The sequence below is a fragment of the Oncorhynchus kisutch genome, unplaced genomic scaffold, assembly GCF_002021735.2.
Source record: "Oncorhynchus kisutch isolate 150728-3 unplaced genomic scaffold, Okis_V2 scaffold1531, whole genome shotgun sequence".
Classification (NCBI taxonomy): Eukaryota; Metazoa; Chordata; class Actinopteri; order Salmoniformes; family Salmonidae; genus Oncorhynchus; species Oncorhynchus kisutch.
This window is the reverse complement of record NW_022263476.1, coordinates 374-15228: the sequence shown is the minus strand read 5'-3', so window position 1 is coordinate 15228 and position 14855 is coordinate 374. Positions and strand designations below refer to the sequence as shown.

At 38.9% G+C, this 14855-nt stretch overlaps 1 long non-coding RNA gene across 1 annotated transcript; it reads right to left on the bottom strand.

Annotated features, from left to right (window-relative positions):
• Positions 1–490: 490 nt before the first annotated feature.
• On the bottom strand, positions 491–14051 carry LOC116366529 (uncharacterized). The gene is made up of 4 exons (XR_004208300.1): positions 13949–14051; positions 1587–1677; positions 1404–1499; positions 491–868 (listed from the first exon to the last, which is right to left on the bottom strand). It is a non-coding gene; the product is annotated as an uncharacterized LOC116366529 (long non-coding RNA).
• Positions 14052–14855: the final 804 nt, after the last annotated feature.

Below are 14855 nucleotides of genomic sequence, written 5' to 3'. Positions count from 1 at the left end.
GGTGTGCAAGTTTTTAGAGACCTATCCAGAAAGACTCTGAAATCACTGCCAACTGTGATTCCAACATTTGTTGTGAATACTTATGTAAATTAGATATTTCTGTATTTCATTTTCAATAAATTAGCAAAAATACATATAAACATGTTTTCACTTTGTCATTGTGGGGGTAATGTGTGTAGATAAGTGACAAATGTTTTTTTCCCCCCATTTTTAATTCAGGATGTAGCTTATTAGAAGATCCAGGATATGTTACTGCTGTTATCAAGCTCACTCTCAAGACGGTACGTCTAGTGTGTGTGTGTGGATATGTGTCCTACTATTACTGCTCAATATGATGTAATTTGCTCTGCATGCACTGCATCTGTATTATGGTCAAGTTCACATTGTTCACACTGAATAGAAACATGAAATAAAACAATATTATGAAACATGTATGATGTAATTGAAACACTGCAAAACATGTAAGATTGATAAAAAATGACTAAACATGTCTTATGCTTGATAGTTTATTGGAGGATCACAATATGTCAAGTCAACCATACAACCATACAATTATTTATCCACTAACTTGACCAATCAACTATCATGTGTCAGGACATAAAGTACATGTTCATGGATAAACCATATATTCTTCAGAATGTTGATGAGTTCTTCTCAGTACCAAAGTACCAATTAACTGTATTACTGTTATTTTTTTTGACAATCATTGATGGATGGATGTTGGAATGATTCACTGAGGTAATGTTATTGATGACTTCAGAGGTGATAGCTGATTCCATATGGAGACTGAAAAGGATCCTTGGCATCCCCATGCTGGTCGCTTCTCACCCAACAAGGTCCTTGGCTACGTTCCAAAGCTCTCCCCAAACTGTCGAATACAGTTTTAAATCATTATTATGGAAAATACCTTTTTTTAAAGCTAAACATTTGAAAATGACTCCAACATTTTCAAAACATATCACAATTATAAGTGACTACCTTTTAAACTTACTGTTGTAAGAAATATTTAAAAAATATTTTCCCTCTACGGAACATGATGCTAATTAACTGTAGAGATTGAGTTAGCCATGTTACTCCGTCCACATTTCCTATCACCCTCTGCTAACCTCCCGTTGACAATTTACTGTTGCTAAGACAGACAGATAGATAGATAGATAGATAGATAGATAGATAGATAGATAGATAGATAGATAGATAGATAGATAGATAGATAGATAGATAGATAGATAGATAGATAGATAGATAGATAGATAGATAGATAGATAGATAGATAGATAGATAGATAGATAGATAGATAGATAGATAGATAGATAGATAGATAGATAGATAGATAGATAGATAGATAGATAGATAGATAGATAGATAGATAGATAGATAGATAGATAGATAGATAGATAGCTCACATGGTGCTTCATCTTCTGAGGCACTGGTCTTCAGAGTAGCCAACTTTGCCAAAAAGGCAGCCTTTCCACCTTTTACATCATCCTCCTGCAGAAGAGCTGAGGAAGAAATATTTTTAATTTGACTAGATTTTATCAGATTAAACCCGGGAAGTAAAGTAGTACACATTTACAAACAAGACATACCTTTCTCAGAGTTATCTTCATTGAGGGAGCTTGCTAACAGGACACCCACTAGAGCGAACAGCAGTAACATACTCTGGATCTTCATCCTTTACTAAAGCACATAGAGCACAACTTGTTAACACACACACACACACACACATCCACCTACACCTCTCCATCCATTCCTACCTGTCCACTTGTATACACCTGCCCACTTCTATATACACCTTTGCAAAGAAGATTCTCAGTGAAAACAAAAATACCTCTTTCAGTTGGACGATGCTGTCTGATTGATGGCTGTTTATCTGGATGATGTCTTCTGGACGTCAGTAGTAGTGTGGTGTCTCTCTGCCCTCTACAGCCCTGTTTTATACTCTTTCTGCAGATGCTGTACCTGCCCCACCCACCCATCCACACCTCTCACAGCTGATTAACAAGCAAAATGACATTACAGCCATGGCGGTAACTGCAGTCATGCACAGCCTGAAGTTTATGACCTCCCTCCAGGCAAAACTTCAGTCAATATTATGGTTTCCTAGTTATTTCAACTGAATTTGTGACCTGGAGCTTGGATAGACTTGAATTTATAAATGGTGGTAGCACTTTATTTTAAGGTTGTATCCATAATCCATTCATAACACATTTATGAATCCAATCATTACACCTTTTATTTATTTTATTGAAACTTTATTTAACCAGGTTAGTCTCGTTAAAATAAAAATCTCATATTCAAGAGAGACCTGGAACAAGACAGCAGCATCAAATCATATTGTATTTGTTACATAGGCCGAAAACAACAGGTGTAGGTAGACCTTACAGTGAAATGCTTACTTACGAGCCCTTAACCAACAATGTCGTTTTAAGAAAAATAAGTGTTAAAGTATTTACAATAAAGAAATGGATGTAAAAAAATGACAAAAAACAAAAAGATGAAGACGAAAAATAGATAACTAACAAATAATTAAGGAGTATCAATAAAAAAACAGCTAGGGTGGCTGGAATCTTTGGAAATCTTTTGAGCCTTCCTCTGACACCGCCTGGTATAGATGTCCTGGATGGCAGGAAGCTTGGCCCCAGTGATGTACTGGGCTGTATGCACTACCCCCTGTAGCAACTTGTGGTCGGAGGCCTAGCAGTTGCCATACCAGGCGGTGATGCAACCAATCGCAGTTGCCATACCAGGCAGTGATGCAACAAATCAGGATGTTCTCGATGGTGCAGCTGTTTAACTTTTTGAGGATCTGAGGACCCATGCCAAATCTTTTCATTCTCCTGAAGGGGAATAGGCATTGTTGTGCCCTCTTCACGACTGTCTTGTTGTGTTTGGACCATAGTTTGTTGGTGATTTGGACACCAAGGAACTTGAAGCTCTCAACCTGCTCCACTACAGCCCTGTCGATGAGAATGTGGGCATGCTCGGCCCTCCTTTTCCTGTAGTCCACAATCTTCTCCTTTGTCTTGATCACGTTGAGGTAGATGTTGTTATCCTGGCCCCATACTGCCAGGTTAGGACCTCCTCCCATAGGCTGTCTCATCGTTGTCGGTGATCAGGCCTACCAATGTTGTGTCATCGGCAAATTTAATGATGGTGTTGGAGTCGTGCTTGGCCATGCAATCATGGGTGAACAGGGAGTACAGGAGAGAACTGAGCACTCACCCCTGAGGGGCCCCCGTGTTGAGGATCAACGTGGCAGATGTGTTGTTACCTACCCTTACCACCAAGGGGCGGCCCGTCAGGAAGCCTATGATCCAGTTTCATAGGGAGGTGTTTAGTCCCAGGGACCTTAACTTAGTGATGAGCTTTGAGGGCACTATAGTGTTGAACGCTGGGCTGTAGTCAATGAATAGCATTCTCACGTAGGTGTTCCTTTTGTCCAGATGGGAAAGGGCAGTGTGGAGTGCAATAGAGATTGCATCATCTGAGGATCTATTGAGGCAGTATGCAAATTGGTGTGGGTCTAGGGTTTCTGGGATAATGGTGTTGATGTGAGCCATGACCAGCCTTTCAAAGCACTTCATGGCTACAAATGTGAGTGCTACGGGTCGGTAGTCATTTTGTCAGGTTACCTTGGTGTTCTTGGGCACAGTTATGCCTGTCTGCTTGAAACATGTTGGTATTACAGACTCGGTCATGGACAGGTTGAAAATGTCAGTGAAGACACTTGCCAGCTGGTCAGCACACGCTCGGAGTACACGTCCTGGTAATCCACCTGTTTCAAGGTCTTACTCACATCGGCTACAAGAGAGCGTAATCACAGTCGTCCGGAACATGCTCTCATGCATGCTTCAGTGTTGCTTGCCTCGAAGCGAGCATAGAAGTAATTTAGCTCGTCTGGTAGGCTCAACCCATCAGTTTCAGACAAACAGCCCCATGACATGAACCAGACGAAGATATATCTATATAAAAAGCTGCACGTCAGTAATGTACATGTACACAACACAGGTCAGAAAAAAACTGAATGCAATACGTCAAAAGACAGGCTCACTATGGTATCAAAATGCTTCAGGTAAAACAACATCCTTACCTAAGTATGGCAACGCCGACTAGTGACATCGATAACAACTAGAAACAACTAAATGTCTCAACAACTTGTTCATCTATTTGTGCTTTGAACTTCTTTAGGGACAACAGACCCTGGAGTTTTAGGTTGGCTTGGAGGGAATTCCAATACAAGGGGACTGATTAGTGAAAATACTTTGTTCCAAGCTCTGTATATTTGTTCAGGACTGTTAGATTTAAAACAAGATTGGTATCTGAGCTTGTAAGTGTTTTAATTTCGGGCTAATAGAGAACAGATAAAATTACAGTTTTTCTAAAATGGCTTTCTATATAAGAATGTACCAGTGTTATAGCCTGTGTGTTGCTAGCTATGTCCACCCGACAGCAATGTAGACATCACATGATACAGTCAAGAGCCTTCAGTGTATTTATTGAGGCTTGACCTTAAATAGTATTACTATAGTCCAACACAGATGGAAAAGTACAATGAATCATCTATTTTATGGTGGCAAAGGAAAAACAAAATTGTGCCCGAAGTAAAGCCCAATACGCAGCTTGCTTTTACCCAAAAGGTCTACATGGGGTGTGAAGCTCAACTTCTCATCCACCTGATCTCCCAAATAATTTAATGTTATTTCTTGTTCTATGGAATGTCCAACCCTAGGTAGTAATGACTTGGTTTCAGAGTGTTTAGCTTTGGAAAATACTAGGCATTTGTTTTAGAGGAATTATGAACAAGCTTCAGATCGTACAGATTGTGTTGAATGATGTGTCGAATATGATGTTAAAAGTTGTGAGCTTTTTCAAAAGCCAAACTGCTACTACTCGAGTAGAGAATAGTGTAATCCACATAAAAATGTACATTAGCCTTCTCCATATGTCTTCCAATGCTGTTGATATATTTAGTGTATGCATAAGCTGGAAGTAAAAGTATTAAGTGTCGTCGTCCATTAGTTCACTCCAATTCAGGGAGGGGTGGTAGGGTAGGGAAAAGAATAAAGGAACATATATTAAAAAACAATATATATAAATTTATTTAAAAAATCTATGGGGGATTTGAAATGATGCAGACAATTGCATTAATAGAAGCCACAATCTATATGCAATACTGAAGCTGATCCACCCCTTAAAAAAGAAAGGAAAACAGCATGATCACTTTAAACGTTGTATTCCTTCTTGCAACTATCTATGCGTTCACCTTTTGCCCTTCGTTTGTGGACTTCAGTGCAGAACACATCAGCTGTCTGTGAACAAGCAAAAATAACTTTCATAGCCAACATAGATACTAGAAATACAAGTAAAAGTACAACTAAATATAGCTATCTCTCTCTCTTTCTCTAGCTTCTACTTCATTTTTAAATAAATAAATTTGTTCAAAACTGTTCAACCACTGTGTTCAACCACACATTTTATGTACTGCAGGGCTAGCTATCTGTAGCTTATGCTTTCAGTACTAGAATCATTCTCTGATTCTTTGATTGGGTGGACAAAATGTCAGTTCATGACTGCAAGAGCTCTAATAGGTTGGAGGACGTCCCCTAGAAGTTGTTATGATTACTGTGTAAGTCTATGGAAGGGGGTGAGAACCATGAGCCTCCTAGGTTTTGTATTGTCAGAAAATGTTATTCATTGGACCTTTCATGTGACTGAGAGACTGCTTATCAACATGGCAATCACGTGCTCTCTCGATTGTCAGTGGAACATCTTATGGATCAATTTTGCGAATGTCTATTTTCTCAAATACTTTTGCCGAAACAGTGTATCAGCCATTTGTTGGCAAAGTTCAATTTTCACAGGAAACGAGAGGGAGCTTGGTTAGGAAAGCTCAGGATCCCGGTTTCTGGCATTAATCCCTCGTGTGTTATGTGTGCTGCCATGTTGTCTTGTAATTCAGCAGAAAATAGCAGAAAATAATTATGTTTAACTTGCCAATATCCTGTAGAAGGAGGATCTGATGTATGATGCAAATTCAATACCTGGCCTAGAGCGTGTTCTGGCATGAACAATCTGGTGTAACTGTAATGTCAAGCAACAGCGTGTTCTGTGACATGATATGTCAATATCAATTATTAGTTCTCAGGAAACTAAAAACCTGGTAAATGAATAAAGAAAGTGGTAAATACATTTGTTAATCTAGCCAAGCAGCAAGCAAATTGAGGTAAGTCTCTCGGGAAAATATTTAACTAGGAATGTTATTTTGTTAAATATTAGTAAAGTAGAGTGCAGTTAACCTCTCTTTTGTAGGGGGCAGTATTTTTACATACGGATGAAAAGCAAGCCCAACTGCCTGTTACTCAGGCCCAGAAGCTAAGATATGCATATCATTTGGATAGAAAACACTCTAAAGTTTCTAAAACTATTAAAAGTATGTGTGAGTATAACAGAACTGATGTGGCAGGCAAAACCCAGAGGACAAACCATACCCCCCCCCCCCCAAGTAAGTTCAGCCTACCACTGTTTTCAATGGCTGTCACTTTTATTATAAGGCGAAATCCTCCTTCCACCAGATGTCAACAGTCTTTAGAAATAGTTTCTTGCTGGTTTTTTGAAAAATGAGCCAGAAATTGTAGTTTTTCTAGGTGGCTTCCATTTTGGCTGTAGTGTTTCCAAGCGCGTTCTTTGGTATTTTTCTCCGGTAAAGACTAACGATTCTCCGTCTTAAATTGTATAATTTATTTACGTATTAGGGTACCTAAGGTTTGATTATAAACATTGTTTGACTTGTTTGGAAAAGATTATTAGTAAAGTTTGGGATTCATTTTGTATGCATTTTGATGGAGGGAAACTGGGTGGATTATTGACTGAAGCGCACCAGCTAAACTGAGTTTTTATGGATATAAAGAAGGACATTATTGAACAGAAGAAAATCATCAAAGGTAAGGCATTTATTATATCACTATTTCTGACTTTCGTAGCGCACCTGCCTGGCTGAAATATGTTTTTAATGCTTTTGTATGCGGGGCGCTGTCCTCAGATAATCGCATGGTGTGCTTTCACGGTAAAGCCTTTTTGAAATCTGACACAGTGGCTGGATTAACAAGAAGTTAAGCTTTATTTTGATATATTACACTTGTGATTTTATGAAAGTTAAATATTTATAATTCTGTAGTTTGAATTTTGCGCTCTGCAATTTCACCGGAAGTTGGCCAGGTGGGATGCTACCGTCCCACCTGGCCATAAGCATCCCACCTGGCCATAAGAAGTTAAACCCAATTCGGGGAAAAAACTATTTTTAGTACACAAAATGTTTTCCCGCTTCACAAGAGCATCTCTCCCCCTCTTTTCTCTTTCTCTCCTCAGCAACAATGGAAAAAACCTGAGAAGCCCTCTCTGCACACCACCCATAGTCCATATTGATTGGTCCAAACCGAGCACGCACTCTTCACGTGAACAGAAACTGTCCCAACATATTTAAAGTAGCAGTATATAATAAGTTAACCAACATAGGCCCAACTGCTGTAGTAAAACGTAGAGATTATGAAAATAAACAAATCTGATTAAATGCATACAACATATACAAAATATACATCCACATATTATTATTAGTTAAACCATAATTCTAAATCATGTTTTAACAGAGTATGACACTAGCATATAATAGGCTTTTGAAGCATATTTCAACCCTGCAGGCGCGACACAAAACACAGAAATAAAAATATAATTCATGCCTTACCTTTGACAAGCTTCTTTTGTTGGCACTCCAATATGTCCCATAAACATCACAAATGGTCCTTTTGTTCGATTAATTTAGTCGATATATATCCAAAATGTCCATTTATTTGGTGCGTTTGATCCAGAAAAATACCGGTTCCAACTTCCGGCTCAACGTGACTACAAAATATCTCAAAAGTTACTTGTAAACTTTGCCAAAACATTTCAAACTACTTTTGTAATACAACTTTAGGTATGTTTTTACGTTTAAAAAAATCTAGAAAATTGATGACGGGATGATCTGTGTTCAATACAGGAAGAAAACAAACTGAAGCATGCTTTCTGGTCACACGCCTCTATCTAACAGTACACTCTAAGTGACCCTCGTTCAAGATGGCCATACTTCTTCATTACACAAAGGAATAACCTCAACCAATTTGTAAAGACTGTTGACATCCAGTGGAAGCGATAGGAACTGCAAGAAGGTCCCTTAGAAATCTGGATTCCCAATGAAATCCCATTGAAAAGAGAGTGACCTCAAAACAACAAATCTGAATGGTTTGTCCTTGGGGTTTCACCTGCTAAATAAGTTATGTTATACTCACAGACAGTTTTAGAAACTTCATAGTGTTTTATATCCAACTCTACTAATAATATGCATAACTTATCTTCTGGGGATGAGTAGCAGGCAGTTGAATTTGGGGATGCATTTCATCCGGATGTGAAAATACTGCCCCCTGTCACCAAGAAGTTAAGCGTCCCCTCACAGAATTTTCACAGACTTTTCACCAAGTTCTAAATTCTGCCCTATCAGCTCTTTGATCCTCTCATCCAGCTGAGTGTCTAAATACAAAAAAATACAAAAAAAGATACATCAGGAATGTGATCAAATCTAGAGAGGATTTAGAGATCTCGCTCGTGTTACAATTGCTTTTTAAAATTACGATAACTTACCTCATGCGCCGCTTGACTACGGAGCTCGACACATTGAGAACATCTGCCATTTGTCTGATGGTCATACGACAATCTACGGGGAGCTCAAGCTGCTCCTTCGTGATGTGATACCGCCTTCCCTTCAAAGGCGCTTGATAGGCTACTGAAATAAAAAATACAACAGATCATTAATTAGAGAATACACTCCTAAAAACGTTAGGTTAAAAGACTAAGAGCACCATATAGAATTTAGGAACAGCAGTATAGGCCAACTAAATGTTTTTTTTTTCATTGATTGACTTCGCTAGATAGAAGTGTCCACAAAATCCCAGACTTGACACAGGAGACGACTTAACACAGGACAAGTAAAATGATACAACCTCAGCCTTTGCCACGCATGCCATACAAAAAAAATATACAAATGTAGCAACTTACCATCTTCATAAGGTTCCCGTTGTTGGATGTCATTTGCCTCTTGTAGGAACTCCTCTGCAACAGCAATTAGATTGCTGGCCACCTCTCCATCAATCAAATGACCGCTCGCCCACCAAAGGCTTGCAACATGGTCTCTAGCCTGAAAAATAGACCGCAGACCCGATTTAATTTGTATGTAGTTAACAACCCCTAAAGTGTTCTCTTGTCTAAAAGGTGCCAACTCTGAGCATCCGGCTTATGAAGACAACCGTGCATTGACGTTAGCTACAAACTAGCTAAAAAAAAATGTTATTCATACAGACATCGCTAGCTAGCTAACATTACTGTACAGCAGAAATTAGTTAACATTTTATAGATTCCATAAATAATGTTAGATTATGAGCTATTAATGTTAGCTAGCTATCTTGAGTTCAGTTAAATATCAATGGCAGGCAGATCTAACATTAGCTAGCTAATGAGGTTGATAGTTAGGTAACACTAGCGTTATATTATGTAGCTACTTTTTTTTCAGCTGTTACACCACTAACTCTCAACACCTACGTTAACTAGCTAGCTAACATTAAGTTAACGTTATCTAGCTATTGATGGTTGAAGTCCATCTCTTCTGTCCTTGAGTAGCAGTCAATAACGACCTTTATGCAAATATGGATCATCAGTGACAAAATCTGTGACTCATAGCATACTCATCGGTGAATCGTTGTGACATATGAAATACAAGTGAGAGTGCAATCAATGTGTAATAACTACGTAAACAATGTATGAACGTGTTAAATTATTATGTGACGTGAAGTCATATTCAGGTCTTGATTGGTCAAGAAGCTTATTTGACACGTCAAATAGTGTTATTTGACACGTATCTTTTTGACATGCAAACACCCTAATGGCGTTCCATAGTATTGTGAGACATGCGTCAGGGGCAGTGTTAATAATAGCAGGGATTACTTTGGTAATATTGTTGGAATATCATGTGCTGATGACATTGATGTTAAAATGACTACACAGATACCTCAAGACCAGGTAAAATTGATTAAGGCTAGCGCACATACATATCGGATGGCTATGGAGGAAGATGATGGGGAGTGAGAATGACATGGCTTGGAAACACCTCTTGGATCATGTAGTCTGACGGGGAAGACTGGGCAAAAGCATGAGGAAGCTTTTTTAGAGCTTTCATTTTTGCCAACCTCAGCAGAAAAGTATCCTGAAGACATAGTCAGGCTTAGAGAGAGTGGAAATGGTCATGTTTTCAAACTTTGGGTTGCCATGCATATATAAATGTGCATATATTCACATGATATTAATGCTGTTATGTTTAATGTCTTTTTGTTCTTGTGCTATCACTCTCTTAGAAAACAGAAAGAGAAAGTGGTGGAGAAACAAAAGGCCGCTCTAGCTGACATGGAAAAAGACAGCAGATTCAGTTGGAATGTCATTTTGTTTTGTGATGAGAGATGGAAATTCAATTGTGTATGGTGTGATCATAGAACAGAGGCCATAAGATTCTGATTTGGTACACCCACGGTGAAAGTTTGTTATCATTGTTTGTTCAATCATTTGTTAGTTTTTTTTAAAGTCATGTTTTATTGTCATTGTTTGTCTATTTATAAGTAATTTCCAAGTTAATGTAAATTGAAAATTAGGAAGCTATTGTTCAAGAGAGGGGACTGTTGGATTCGGGATAAACTTTGAACATTGAGATATTAAAGACATGATAGATCAGACGCATAGTGTATAAGGAGTAAAAGAGACTGGGTTTTATGCCAGGAGGTAATGGGTCTCCGTAGAAAGACAGATGGCTTTGGAGTGTGTTGGGTGGATGGGAGGAGATCACAGGGTTGCTATAGGGGAAGCGGATGGACATCTGTGGATTAGGCGAAGGAGGGGTTGAGGTCAGGAGGTCAGGTCAGATCCTCGAAGGGAGTAATAAGGGTTTATTATCATATAACCCTCTTCCTGTCGAACCATAAAATGTAAGGATTGGAGAGAAGGAGTGTCTAAAGTGAAGTATTTATACATGTGATGATGGGAACATGTCTTTTTCTGAATTACAGCTGTAAGAACCCTTTAGGGATTATTTAAACTTGGTTAAGCTTCTCTAGTGTCCTTGAGTTATTTACTCTGAAAAATGTTAACCTAATGCATCTACATGTTAGAACCATAGTTCTAAATACATGTTTTAACAGGGTATTACACTAGCATATAATGGGCCTTTGAAGACCACAGCATTCTACGGCCACAGACTTAATTAATTATATTAAAGAACACTAAACTACAAGTTCTTTCACATAAGACTGTGTTGATCGAGATGGATTCTTTCCACATTGATATGCAAAACTACATTTCAAAATGTCAAAATGTCATGCTCCAGGCTAGGCATAATGGTCCAAAGCTCAGTTGTCTGCACAACACTGCCAGGACCTAGGATCTACTTTTTGGAGAAATGATGAAACAAAAATAGAACTGTTTGGCCATCATGACCATTGTTATGTTTGGAGGAAAAAGGGGGAGGCTTGCAAGCCGAAGAACACCATACCAACAGTGAAGCTCTGGGGTGGCAGCATCATGTGATTTGCTGCAGGATAGACTTGTGCGCGTCACAAAATAGATGGCATCATGAGGCGCAAAATTACGTGGATATATTGAAGCAACATGTCAAGACATCAGTCAGGAAGTTAAAGCTTAGTCGCAAATGGGTCTTCCAAATGGGCATTGACCCCAAGCACACTTCCAAAGTTGTGGCAAATGCCTTAAGGACAACAAAGTCAATGTATTGGAGTGGCCATCACAAAGCCCTGACTTCAAAGCTATCGAAAATTTGTGGGCAGATCTGGAAAAGCGTATGCGATCAAGGAAGCCTACAAACCTGACTCAGTTTCACCAGCACTGTCAGGAGGAATGGGCCAAAATTCACCCAACTTATTGTGGAAAGCTTGTGGAAGGCTACCCTAAATGTTTAACACAAGTTAAGCAATATAAAGTCAATGCTACTAAATACTAATTGAGTGTATGTTTACCGCTGACCCACTGGGAATGTGATGAAAGAAATAAAAGCTGAAAAAAATAATTCTCTCTACTATTATTCTGACATTTCACATTCTTAAAATAAAGTGGTGATCCTAACTGACCTAAGAAAGGGTATTTTTATGAGGATTCAATGTCAGGAATTGTGAAAAACTGAGTTTAAATGTATTTGGCTAAGGGGTATGTAAACTGCTGTATGTGTACTACTATTACTGCTCAGTGTAATCTGATGTAATTAGCTCTGCATGCACTGCATCTGTATTATGGTCATGTTCACATTAAACACGTGGAATAAAACATTATTATGAAACATGTATGATGTAATTGAAACACTGCTAAAAATGTAAGATTAATTTTAAAAAATGACTAAACATGTGTAATGCTTGATAGTTTATTGGAGGATCACAATATGACACATCAACCATACAACATTGCCACCAGAAATTCTGATCATCATTATTTGTCCACTATCATGTATCAGGACTTAAAGTTCATGTTTTTGTATAAAACATATATTCTTCAGAATGCTGATGAGTTCTTCTCAGTACCAAAGTCCCAAGAACTGTATTACTGTTTTGTTTTTATGTTAGTCAATGATTGATGGATGGATGTTGGAATGATTCATTGAGTTAATGTTAGTGATGATGTCAGAGGTGATAGCTGATTTGATATGGAGACTGAGATGGATCCTCGGCATCCCCATTCTGGTCGGTTCTCACCCCGCAAGTTCCTTGACTTTGTTCCAAAGATCGCTCAAAACTGGAATACAGATTTAAATATGCTTTAAGGAAATTACATTTTTAAAAGGCTAAACATTTGAAAATGACTCTGACATGTTCAATACATATTCCAATTACAAGTGACTACCTTTTAAACCTACTGTTGTTAGGCCAGTATTTGACTACCATTTAAAAAATGATTTGCCTCTATGAAACATGATGCTAGTAAACAGTAGAGATGGAGTTAGCTATGTTACTCCGTCCTCTTTCCCATCACCCTCTGATACCCTCCTGTTGTCACTTAACTGTTGCTCAGACAGACAGACAGACAGACAGACAGACAGACAGACAGACAGACAGACAGACAGACAGACAGACAGACAGACAGACAGACAGACAGACAGACAGACAGACAGACAGACAGACAGACAGACAGACAGACAGACAGACAGAGAGAGACAGAGAGACAGAGAGGTGGATAGATATATGGAAAGATAGATAGCTCACATGGTGCTTCATCTTCAGAGGCGATGGTCTTCAGAGCAGCCAACTTTGCCAAAAAGTCAGCCTTTCCACCTTTTAGATTATCCTCCTGCAGGAGAGATGAGGAAGAAAGATTTTTCATTTTACTGAATTATATCAGATTAAACCCGGGCAGTAAAGTAGTACACATTCACAAACAAGACATACCTTCCTCAGAGTTATCTTCATTGAGGGAGCTTGCTAACAGGACACCCACTAGAGCAAACAGCAGTAACACACTCTGGATCTTCATCGTTTACTAAAGCACATAGAGCGCAACGTGTTAACGCACACACACACACACACACACACACACACACACACACACACACACACACACACACACACACACACACACACACACACACACACACACACACACACACACACACACACACACACACACACACACACACACACACACACACTGGGTCCTTTTACTCTACCAAATTAAAGAACAGCAAGTTCATATGGATCCCAGGTCTACAGTGTTACATTATACACATGTCCACCTACACCTCTCCATCCATTCCTACCTGCCCACTCTTGCCACACCTGCCATACACCTTTGCAAAGAAGATTCTCAGTGAAAACAAACATACCTCTTACAGTTGGACGATGCTGTCTGATTGATGACTGTTTATCTGGAAGATGTCTTCTGGTCTTCAGTAGTAGTGTGGTGTCTCTCTGCCCTCTGCAGCCCTGTTTTATACTCTTTCTGCAGCTACTGTACCTGCCCCACCCATCCACACCTCTCACAGCTGAATAACAAACAAGATGACATTTCAGCCATGACGATAACGCAGTCATGTACAGCATGAAGTGTATGACTGCCCTCCAGGCACATTGTTGGTCAATATTATGGTTTCCTAGTCATTTCAACTGAAATTGTGAATTTGAGCTTGGATAGCAAGTCCAGAGTGGAGTATATACAGTGGGGCAAAACAGTATTTAGTCAGCCACCAATTGTGCAAGTTCTCCCACTTAAAAAGATGAGAGGCCTGTAATTTTCATCATAGGTACACTTCAACTATGACAGACAAAATGAGAAAAAAAATCCAGAAAATCACATTGTAGCATTTTTTATGAATTTATTTGCAAATGATGGTGGAAAATAAGTATTTGGTCACCTACAAACAAGCAAGAGCATATAATGCGCCTTTGAGGACCACAGCACTCTACTGCCTCAGCCTTAATTAATTACATTAAAGACCACAAAACTATAAGGTCTTTCACATAAGACTGATGATCGAGATGGATTCTTTTCACATCTATATGCAAAAGTACATTTCAAAATGTCATGTTCCAGGCTAGGCGTAATTGTCCAAACCTCTCGAGTTTTTTAATCCAATATCTCTAATTAACATATTCATGAAAATAGTAATTGCCTCTAAACCTTCAACCTGCACACTGGACCCTATTCCAACTAAATCGGATCTTCAATTAGTACATTCACATTGGTGTTATTTTTGTCCAGGTGGGAAAGGGCAGTATGGAGTGCAATAGAGA